Consider the following 11,104-nt stretch of genomic DNA (forward strand, 5'->3'; position numbering starts at 1 on the left):
CGTACATGAACATCTTTTGTCCTAAAAGAAAAATACAACAATGTGTGCCATAGGTTCGCCACCTAAACCAACTGGCCCTAGAAAGTGGAGGGGAACGCTGCTTATAGAGCAGGCCTGTGATTGGTCCAAGTTCGAGCCTGTAACTCCAAATTTGAGCCTGCTGATTGGTCCATATTGATCTAAACTCGGTCTTCTGAGCTGCACCTATTGATTGGTCCAAACTCAGTCCTGCTAGATTCAAAGTCAAGCAAAGCAGACATCAGGAACAGGTGTAGGATATCCAGAACAGGTGCTTCTACCTTGGTGTTTTGTGGAGACCCCAGCTGTTCAAAAGCTATCTCTCAAAACAACAACAACAAAATGGCACGGCTGAAACTAGGAAATATTTAGAGGGGTAGCTGTGTTAATCACAGCTTACTGGGACGTGTGGGGTGTTCTTATGAGCCCGTCTGCCATGTTAGGGGTGGTTTCCCTGCTGCCTCCTCAGAGGCTGCAGCAGCTGGAGCTGTGAAGAACACTTTTCTGACAGCCAAGCTGCACCCCTTCTCTTTCCAGGAGAGCCACCAGGAACCCCTAAGGGTGGTGGGAGGGCACCGAGGCGGGCCGTCCCAGTCTCTTCTAGGGAAAAGGGAGTCCAAGGAGTGGGAACGGAAAGGGGGCGGGGTGTGACAGCTGTACACAGATCGGGCCAGGCCGCGCCCACCACAGACCACAAGAAAAGGGAGAGCCCGCTCCTGCTTTTCCTTCATTTCTCCTATGGAAAGCCTGTTTCTCTGATCCCGTACAGTTTTTCTTTTTCTTACCACCTTTTTTTAATGGGTCACAACCTTCAAGAAGCTTCCTGTGAAAAACGCACCTGAGGTGGAATTTCAAAGTTGGGAGTCTGCAGGTCCGTTCTATTGTTTCACATCCAGACATCTTGTTTCGCTGCGTTTGACTGCCCCGAACCTGAAAGCATCAGTTGTGCTGTCTGTAGTGCACAAAGCCGCAGTGCAGGCCAGTGCTGTCATTGTCCTCAGTCTTTGCGAGTGGATGTTGGGCTGGGATGGACTTGTTTTAAAATCTGTAGCACTTTTTAAAATCCCCGGCCTGCTTCTACTTCAGGACCGTGTGCATCGGTATGTGTCGTGCGTTCTCCTTTCCATTCTTCCTGCTGGGCGCTTGGTGAGCCATTTTCATCAGAAAAGCCAAATCTTTCCGTTTTGGGAGATGTTTTTGGACTGTGTCTGATTTTCACCCTTGCTCCTCCCCTGTTTTCTTTGTGGAATTTCCGTTACTGCTTTCAGATTGGAAATGCTGGTTAGAGCCTCTGACTTCCTTCTTTTCTCCATTTTTCTTTTCTTTGGCTTGCTGTTTCACTTTGTAAGGTACTTTCTCTCCCAGACTTCCAATGCAATGGCTTTTTTTTTTTTTTTCCCTTAGGTGCAGCATCTCATGTCTCTTGGGATGTGTTTCATTGGGGTTGTTGTATTTTGTGGTTATTTTGTTTTGCTTTGCCTGTTTTCTGTTGTGCTTTCTGTTTGTTCTGGTCTTGGTGTTCAGGGCTTGCCTGGACACCTCTGACTTGCCTTACCTACTGCAGATGCTTGATAATGAGGAGAAAGACTGCAGGCTTTTCTTGCTCTCCACTATTGATTGTTCTGTATGGTGACCTGGTGTGGGTCCTAGTGTTTCACCGGGGTCCTCCAAATGGCAGCGTCTGTGGGCTCCTTCTCTGGAGCCATTTGGTGCCCTCTGGAGAGCAGTGCTTCTGCAGCCAGCATTCCAGTTGCTCAGTACTCAGTGCCTAGGTTTTAATGGGCCAACTTGCCTTCAGTACAGTTCCTCCGTCCTGCTCCCCTACTTGGGTCTCCTAGTTTCGAGCAGTTGAAAAGTACAAACAAGCCCACAGAGTGCAACTCCTTCCTTGTGCCCTGAGCTTCAGCACCTCTAGTTACTGAGATTTCCTAGTGTATCTTGGGAATGGCCCTGCTCCTCTCAAGTCCTAGACCTTCAGCTCTCTCTGGTCTCCTCTGCCTTTGGCTCTTCCAGGTGTTTATTGCTGTTCTTGCCCTTGAGTGGCTTCTCTCTTCTCTGTCGTTTACTTTGTTCCTAATGAATTTATACCATTTTATCCTTTAGTCTTGCACTACTCTTTCTGGGAGGGATAGAGAGAAACTCAGCAATGCCCTGTGTTTAAGTGGCAGTCTACCAATGGCTTTATATCAGATGAAACAATAGCCCTGGCTTAGTGAAGGGCTTCCTGTCCATGGAAGAGCTTACCGGATTTGAACATGACCTTAATTTGAAAAGTCAGCTTACTGCTGTTTATAAGTTGCATCAACTCCATACTTTTTCCAGGGATCAGACATCGTCCAGAAGGAAGGAGAACCCCATTTTCCGATTACCTGGCATAATTAGCACTTACATAACAGACTAAGCACACCTTAGAGGTCAGGGCCGCCTGAGTAACTGAACTCCAGGAATTGGCTGTGTAACATAGGAGATAGCACTTCTGTTTGTACTTCCGATAAGATTTTGAAAAAATTACATCTTAATTATCACAGATTGATCTCTTTTTGAGTAAGACTTGCAGAGATGAAAAGGCGTGTGTTCAGAGTAATGATTCAGAGAAACAAGGTTTCAGAGCACCAGCAGGTAAGGGCATGGAGCCAGTGACTCTCTATACCAAAACTAAACAAAGTCACTGTCATTTTCACCTTTTTTCGCCTCAGATATTGTTTATCCTAAGGAAACAAGTTTATAATCCCCATCTTTTCCAAATCTGAACTACCAAAGTGCTCCAGGTTCTTATTCTGAGATTCATTTTAAGATTTTCAAAAGAACAACCTCAACTAGGAGATGCACCGTACTCTTGAAATCGCCTGTCTCTTGTGAATCATAAATAGTTGCTCTGCATCTTGCAGTGTGCAGATGGACGCTTGAGTGCTGTGTGCAGTACATGTTTGGACCCAAAAGAGTGCCTTGCAAGATGCTGCTGCCTCCACACCCCTCTCGAATAGAATGGAGTCGGAGTCTTTCATAAAAATAAAATGGTTTCATCCATTTATAAAAAGCTTTCTCCGACTTCTGAGCATGGACATATGCCCACTGCTGAGTGGAAGTGGACAAATAGAGCTGCAAAAAAAAACGTGGGAATGAGAAATTTTGGCCCATGCTCTTGTTTTGAGGGAGCTAATTATATCTTGGGAGGAAATAATTAGCTCTTAGTAGTGCCTGATATGTGATGACTGCTGAATGGAAGGTGATAGGAGCCTGTTAAGGTCACGAGAATCATCTGACTTTGTGCTCTTGATGACTATAATTAAGCAGAATGAATAATTTAGGTGTTTTAAATGACTCCCAGATGCTTGAAGATGACTTCCAGGCTCTCCTTATAGATGGAAATCCTCTTGCATTTAAAACTCATATTTCTAGTGATACATCTACCAGTAAAGACATACTGACTTGATGTTGCTTAATTTAACAGTAGGCCATCAAGTGAATTTTAAAGATCAGTATGCAGGGAGTACTGTGGGTTTTTTTTATTTGTTTTGTTTTTGTTTTTTGGTACTGGGGATTGAACTTGGGTCCTTGTGCTTTCAAGCAGGCAGCGGAACCACTGAGCTAAATCCCCGGCCCAGGAAGCACTTTTGAAGAAATAGACAAGATAGGGTTTTGGTTTTTCTTACCAGTTCGTCTATTCTGCACCATCTGTACCGTTCAGTGTCTAGGTCTAGTTCTGAATTCCCATCTTTTGGAATGCACTCCACTGGTGATAATAACCCACTGGACAGAGGCCTCTGGGCAGCGTCTCTGTAGGAGTTCTTTCACTCCTTGTAGTCATCTTACTTGGGGAAGGGGATTGTTGTGACCCATGTCTCCCAAAGCACAACTCACCTCTCCTTTGGCCATAGTGATTAGTGGATGGATGGAGCACTGTAGTAGCATCAAATCAGGATCTATGGTGGGGCCCTGACTAGAACACTGAGAGTTCTGGGGCTTGGAGAAACAGTGAAGGGATCGCAAGATCCTGAGACTCTGGCCTGGTCTGCCTGTCTGGATGTTACTGTGTTTCATCAATTGCATTCTGCACATTTCCTTAGCAGATATTTTGGGTTTCATCTTAACTTCAGTGTCTTGTTAACATGACCAGTGTTTAATTGGCCAGCTTTTTATCTTAGTGATAAAGGTAGTTTTTAGAATCAGGGTGTATTATATGTGGTAAAACAGTATTCCAGCCTTTTCTCTCTTGAATGTTTCTAATCTCTACATGAGCCTGGTCTACCTTTCTGTAATAGCTGTTCATCCCTCCAAGGTCCTCTTTCTGCAGGACCCTCCTTCAGGCAAGCAGTGTTAGGATGAAGAGTCTTCAGCAACAGGCTCGCACAGAAATCACACCCTTGTGGAAGGAACAAATCCGGAACGTTGGGGCAGTGTAGGATGGTGCGTGGGAACGCCAGGCTGGAGCCACATTATGATTTGAAGCCTGACCGTGGAGCTGGGCGAGGGACAGAGCAGATGGGCTTCGCCGTGCCCCTGTGAGGGCCGAGTGAGTTTATATTTGTGACGTACTCCACTTGGAATGGACCTGGACCTGCGGGACCCCTCTCACGGCCAGTCTCCTGTGTAGATGTAGAGGTTGCTGGAAGGCCCCCCTGTTTGCAGGGCCCTGGCACTTACTTCACCCCACAGATTAACAATCACAGGGTGAAAGCACTTGAGCCCAAATAGGCTTGTTCTTAATGCAAATAACGTTGGTAAGAATAGCACCTTCAGCTGTCACCTGTCATAACAGCTTCCTGTGAAGTCTGTCGTCTTAAGTAGATGGCAGAGAGCGACCTGTTAGGGAGGTGATTTGGCAAGGACAATGGTAAGGCTGAGGTCGCCTCCTGGCTCTGTGGGTATAGGTACAGCGTAGAAGAGGGGTCCTTTACATTGCACAGTGGTCACTGCCCTCAGAGATCAAGTTTGAGTCACAGCAGGACACAGAGTGAGCTGTTTTGAATACGAAGCAGTCTTCATCATTTAGAGAATGTGCGTGCGCTCTATAGTACAGTGGACCCTCAAGTTACCACCGGCCTGACATATGAACACTTTGGGGTTGATTAGGTTAATGAAAGATTCATCTGCCTCCTGTTGTCTATAGCATGTACCCAGGTAAACATTCAGGGCTCAGCTGTATTGACTTACAACCAACCTGAGTTACATCCATCCCTCCGGAACCAGTTGAGTTCTTAAGGGGCCCTTGTACTTGGGTTCTGCTAACTCACTAGGCAGGTGATCTCGGGGCTCTGTTTCTTCGTCTGTAAAGCAAAGCACCTGCCTAGTGTGCGTTCAGTTTAGGTCCGATTTTCAGGCTGATCAGTTCCCAAAAGATCTCGCTTTGCGGCGTGGCCCTGGTTCTGACCAGAAATGTGGGCAAGTTCTTGTCTCCAGGAGTCCCTGTCCTTTCATTTGTAAAGGTAAGGATGATACCTGAAAATCTAAGGGGGCTGGGGTCAGAATCAAATAAAATTGCGCATGTGGAGAGGTGCCTTGGAACACTAGATTTTTGTGGTTCCCCAGATAGGTCAGGTAGTCCTTGGCTTGTTTTGTTTCCACATCACAAGGTTGCAGTTTACAGATTAAAAAGAGAACAGAAAAACTTCCCTGCTACTGTTAATGTAAAATTATCCAAAACCCAGACTAGGAAAGGATTTATGTGATTCAGAGACATACTGTAGCATTGTCTGGGAAGGCAACTGGTAGGGGTGTGGTGGGCCTTGTTTTAATGAGGATTCAGACTCGGGAAGGTGGTGCTTGGCAAGTAATTTTTGTCCAAACGTAGAGACAGTTCCAAAGATCAATTTCCTTGACCTGCCAGGTACTTCCTCGTATCAATCTAACTTTGCAAACTTATTGCAGTCATCTTCGAATCGTTGAATAATATGTATGGTATGTGTGTAATTTCAGCTTGGTGTATCTTCCTTTTGAACTAGCTTTACTCTCCTTTTTCTCATTAAGCTATATAAATCTTTGATTCATTATGTATTTGTATGAGAATCATGTTCAAAAATTTGAAAATAATACTCCTGCTGTTGCTAAGTTGCTTTGTTTCTTTTTTTTTTTTTTGGTTTATGGGGATCGAATTCTGGTCTTTTCGCTTGCGAGGTAGGTGGTGGCACCACTGAGCTAAATCCTGGGTCCTCTAATTTGCTTTTTGTCATTTCTATATGGTGCTTTCCAAGGCTGTTAACTTTCAGCCTTTCGGTGCAACAAGACCTAGGAGATCTGTTTTTTCCCTCCAGGCAGTAACAGCTGGGTCGTGCTTAGCAGACTGCCAGTTGCCTTTGTCAGCCGAGTCATGACTTGTGACACGGCTGTTCTGTGGAATGCTGCTGTTTCTTGCAGAGCACATTTTAAGTTTAATTTGTTTTGAAAAAAGCTTTCGAGATTGACGTTTTTAGTTACTGAATAACATTTAAGGCTTGAATTTTTAAGTAAAATTCCATAAGTAAGGAAAGCAAGAAACTGAGGGAAGAATCACCTCCTCTTAAGTTCTTCCTCAAGAAGACCTCAATTAGTTAATTTTGCCCCCTATACGACATACTTGAGAATTGTTGGAATCAGGAAAAACAGTGATGTTTCCATCAGAAACATGATGGAAAAGTTTATTGTAAGACTTAGGTGGGCAAAAGGTATAAAGTGATACTTCTGTGAAAATGAGCAGCAAATTAACATATCTGGAGAAGTTTAGGGCAAAGTTCTGCCAAGAGCAGAAGTAGAGTCAGAAAAGGATATGAAATTCCAACAATAGGGAGGAATAAGTTTGCAGCGCATATTTATATCAGCAGTAAGATTCAAAAATTACAAATTTAATGCAAAATTAAAATGCAAAAAAAATCTGTGCCTACATATGATGCTTCTAAAAATCTCTAGGATTTTTTTTTAATCCTATAAGATAGCTTTCTTCTACTGAATTTAAAAATGTGCACTCAGGAGCCAGGCGTGTTGGTGCATGCCTATAATCCTAACACTTGAGAGTCTGAGGCAGGAGGATTGCTGTGAGTTTGAGACCAGCCTGGGCTACATAGTGAGTTCCAGGTCAGTCTCAACTACATAGTGAGCCCCTAAAAAATAGTGCACTCAGACCTATTTAATTTGTTTTGAAAAAGATCCAGCCAACTGGGGCTCAAAAATACTTCAAAAAATATGTTTTGAACATGTACAGACTTCCCTGTTTTCCCGAACAGTACAATGGAATCGTTTTTACACAGCATTTACATTGTAGGACTTACAAGTTGTCTAGAGGTGACTAAAGTGTATGGAATGATGTGCTTTAGTTATATACAAATACTGCGCAGTTTTTACATAGCAGTTTGGGTATCTGTGGGTCTTAGGTTATCCCAGGAATCTGTTCTTTGGAGACCAAGGGTTGAATATATTTCACATTCCATACGAAGTCTGCCCACTGGTTTCATTCTCTGCCTCTCCCCCAGGGACTTGGTTCTGGTACTGTTTGAATGAAAGGGAGACAAGGACTAGCAGTTTGGGGCAGTGACCTCCAGTTTTAGGAGCTTTGGGAGTTCGCACCCTCTTCTATGTGGGCTCTGATGGGTAGAGATTTTCTGACTCTTCCCATAGTAGCAGGTAATTCCTTGTGGTTTGACTTTGTTGTACTACAAATACTGCATTTAGGATAAAGTAAGAGGCAGCTTTTGAAATCTAGCCTAGGGATCAGTCGCAGTGAACTATCAAGTTCCGACCGGCCTGACGTACAAACACTGTGGGGTAATTAGATTAAGGGAAGAGTCACCTGCCTCTTGTCTAGAGCCTATATCAGGGGCAGCAGGGATTGCCGAGCAGGGACCACTTGATCCACCAATTAGATCTGATTAATGTGCTCAGGTTTGGAGCAAGATTTCCTTTTGTAACTGGGTTCTGCTCTTCAGAACATCACACAAATGAAACCACTGATCATGTAGTCCCCTGCGTTCCTTGTAGATGAAACATTTGATCGCCTAACTGCAGTGACCTGCATCGTGTCCTTGGTGCCGTCAGCCAGTAGCACTTGGAAAGGAAGCCTTGGGCTGGAGGTGGTTTCCTGTGAAGCCGAACCTTGGGTGTCTTGGCCCCTTGCTTGCTGAGCATTCCAAAGCTCTGTCTAATTTTGTGTTCATAGTGTTTTTTTCTTAGAGAAGCACCCTGACTGTGCAGGGCTTCATGCCCACAAACCGTGGATTCTTCGGGGCCTTAGCCTCAGCCTGTCGCTGTGTAGATACCACTGCAGACCTCGCCAGGCAGCCTGAAAATGCAGCCAGAGAACAAGTCAGCTGTTTGGAGATGGGAGGGGTGGCTTTGCGAGCTCGGCCCCCGCGAACTGATGGCAAACCAGTGTTCTTGGTAATGAGGATGAGTATAAACTGTCATCGCATCACACTCAGCAGAGTAGCATAGCTTAGAAGCTAAGAATGCACACTGGATGTAGCCTGCCTAGGCTAAAACCCTGCTTATGGGGCACATTAACTCACCCCTTCAGCTGTAAAATGACAGCAGCTCCCCATAGAGCTGTGAAGGTGAAACAACTTACTGCAATGTGGTTAAATTTATAGGGTTCTGGGATATACAGAAAGCACGCTTAAGTCAGTTATCCTTAAGAAAGAAACAGCTACTTCATTGTCTTAAAACCTCAAACAGTATCTCAATGTTTAGCCAGGTGGCTGTGTATCCAACTAACAGACATTCACAGAAAAAAGACTTTTTTTCATTGAGATGTAAAGAAAGGTGTTGTGCTCTGACAAAGTCATACTAAAGAAGAGTAAGTGCTCTTTTCCTCCTATTCTGTTAAACCTGGGTGCAATGGCTGGAACCCCAACATTCATTTTGGAGTTTTTGGACAGGCTTCATACCGTAGGGGTGAAAATGGTGAGCAGAAAGGAGCCCAGGTCCCTGACAACTTCATAAAATAGCGACACACTAGGCTTGGATTGCCTTATCTTTCAAATTATTTTAAGGGCATTGGTTCTTGAATCACCTGAGGACTTGTTAAAACAGATTTCTTTGCTCCACCTCCAAGGTTTTGTTTGTTTGTTTGTTTGTGACAGTGTTCACTTGTTGCCACCTTGAGTTATTTTATTTTGATGTTCCCGTTTGAGGGTGCTGCGGGTTATACAGGTGACACAAGTGTCAAGACACCCAGCGTGAGACGGGCAGTGGCTGTGGGGGTGTGCTGGCAGCCAGGAGGCCGAGGGAGACCCCAGGGTGCCCAGCCCAGGCTCCATTCTGCCCAGGAGCACAAAATCAGGGAGCAGGACAGTGGCTGAGGCAGGAGGCTCCAGTGCTGGGGTTGGGTGGGGGGCCAGCTGAGGGGTGGGTGCAGGTACTGAGACCCCCGAGACCACTCACCAGTACAATTGTGTTTGCTGGGCACTTCCACCAGTAAAGTTTCATTACCAAAACACACACACACATACACACACACACACAACCACACACACACACACTGGTTTGGTCGTCTTCTGCTTCCAGTCAGGACAGGATGAAAGACTAGAACAGGATGTTCCCCAGTCCAGCCAGAATGTGCACGGGACAGACCCAGTGGCTTCAAGTTAGGGAGCCCAGCAGGGTAGGAGAGGGGCTTTGACACCAAAAAGCACATAAGGCCCAGTGGCTCCCTCTTGGTGCCAGTGGGGACAGAAGATTCCAGTCATGCTCCCAAACCCCCAGGGGCTGGGCCACCCTCTCCGGTCCACTTCAGAGAAAATAAGGATCAGAGTTGTCTGAGGTGAGAAGTGGTGCCAGCCTCACCCCATGGCAGAGAAAGAGGCCAGAGGGACCTGGCACTCCCCTCCCAAGGAAGGGGTAGGCCCACAGGCAGGGACGGGCATCCACAGGGGCTCCATTTTCTGTGGGGCTTCCAGATTGAAAGGCAAGGGGCTGCCACCTGGTGGCCAGGGGAGGAGGGTTAGTGGAGGGGACGGGGGCCAGCAGGGTGGGGACCTAATACTCTCAGAGCAAGGTGGGGTCCCCTTCAGCCCACCCTTCTCAGGACTCTTCCATCTCCAAGTTTTCTAACTCAGTAGGTCTCTTTGAAGCCCAGGAGTTTGCATATCTGACACGATCCCAGGTGATATAAGTGCTGGCTCAAGGACCATGCATTGAAAGCCAAAGAAATAAACTTTTTTAAAGCTGCTGTTATGGTTTGTGTCTAGATGCCCCCCACTGCCAAAGCCTCATGTGGTTATGGTGGGGCACTTTTCGGAGATGGCTGGCTCTAGAGCGTGTTGTGCTGGGATCAACAGTGTGTGACTAATAAACTAATCCACTGATTGGTTTGGCACAGTTCTGGCTCAGATTAAGGGTGTGAGTGCAACATATGTGTGTGCGCTCTCTCTCACACACACACACACACACACCCCAGGGCAGGCAGAAGGAGGTTTGTCTTGTCTCTCTCTTGCTTTGCTACCTTCTCCCCACCATGAACTGTTTCTCCTCTGCAATGCCTGTCTGCCATGTTACCTGCCTCAGAGCCAGCCCATTATGATCTGAAACTTCTACAAACTGTGAGCTAAATAAACTTTCCTCCTTCATCCTTGGATGTTGGCTATTTTGTTTCAGCAATGATAAAAGTAAGACAGCCACTATTATTTTGGGATATTCTGCTATTAAAGATTAATATGTTATTTAATGTTTGTAACTCATTTTCCTTGTTCTGGTGATTAAGAACAGCAAAATGATGAAAATCTACTCAACATGAAGCAGAAAGCCAAGGTGAATTACAGATAGAATTGCCCTCTGCCTGGATTCATCCAGTGAATATTGAGTTGCTAATGGGTGCTAGACATGGATGAAGATTGCACCTGGCTGATTCTCAGGTGCAGTTCGTGTGGGTCAGATTCATGACCAGTGTCCACAGAGAATGATGGAGTAAGCAAATAATTTCCTGTCACCCGTGTAGAAATGGAGAGGGCCACAGGAGCGCTGGACAGGAAGGGTCCTTAGACACCACTGAATGTAATAGTAACCGACCCTGCCTGTACCCTGAACCTGCTGAAAAGAGCTTCCACACAATTTTGCCTGAACATTGCCGGTGGGGATTCTTATTTAATTTGTCGGGAGCGGCTGGTTACCCAGATTGTTAAAA

The sequence above is a fragment of the Fukomys damarensis genome, unplaced genomic scaffold (assembly GCF_012274545.1).
Source record: "Fukomys damarensis isolate Sample0158 unplaced genomic scaffold, DMR_v1.0_HiC HiC_scaffold_31, whole genome shotgun sequence".
NCBI lineage: Eukaryota > Metazoa > Chordata > Mammalia > Rodentia > Bathyergidae > Fukomys > Fukomys damarensis.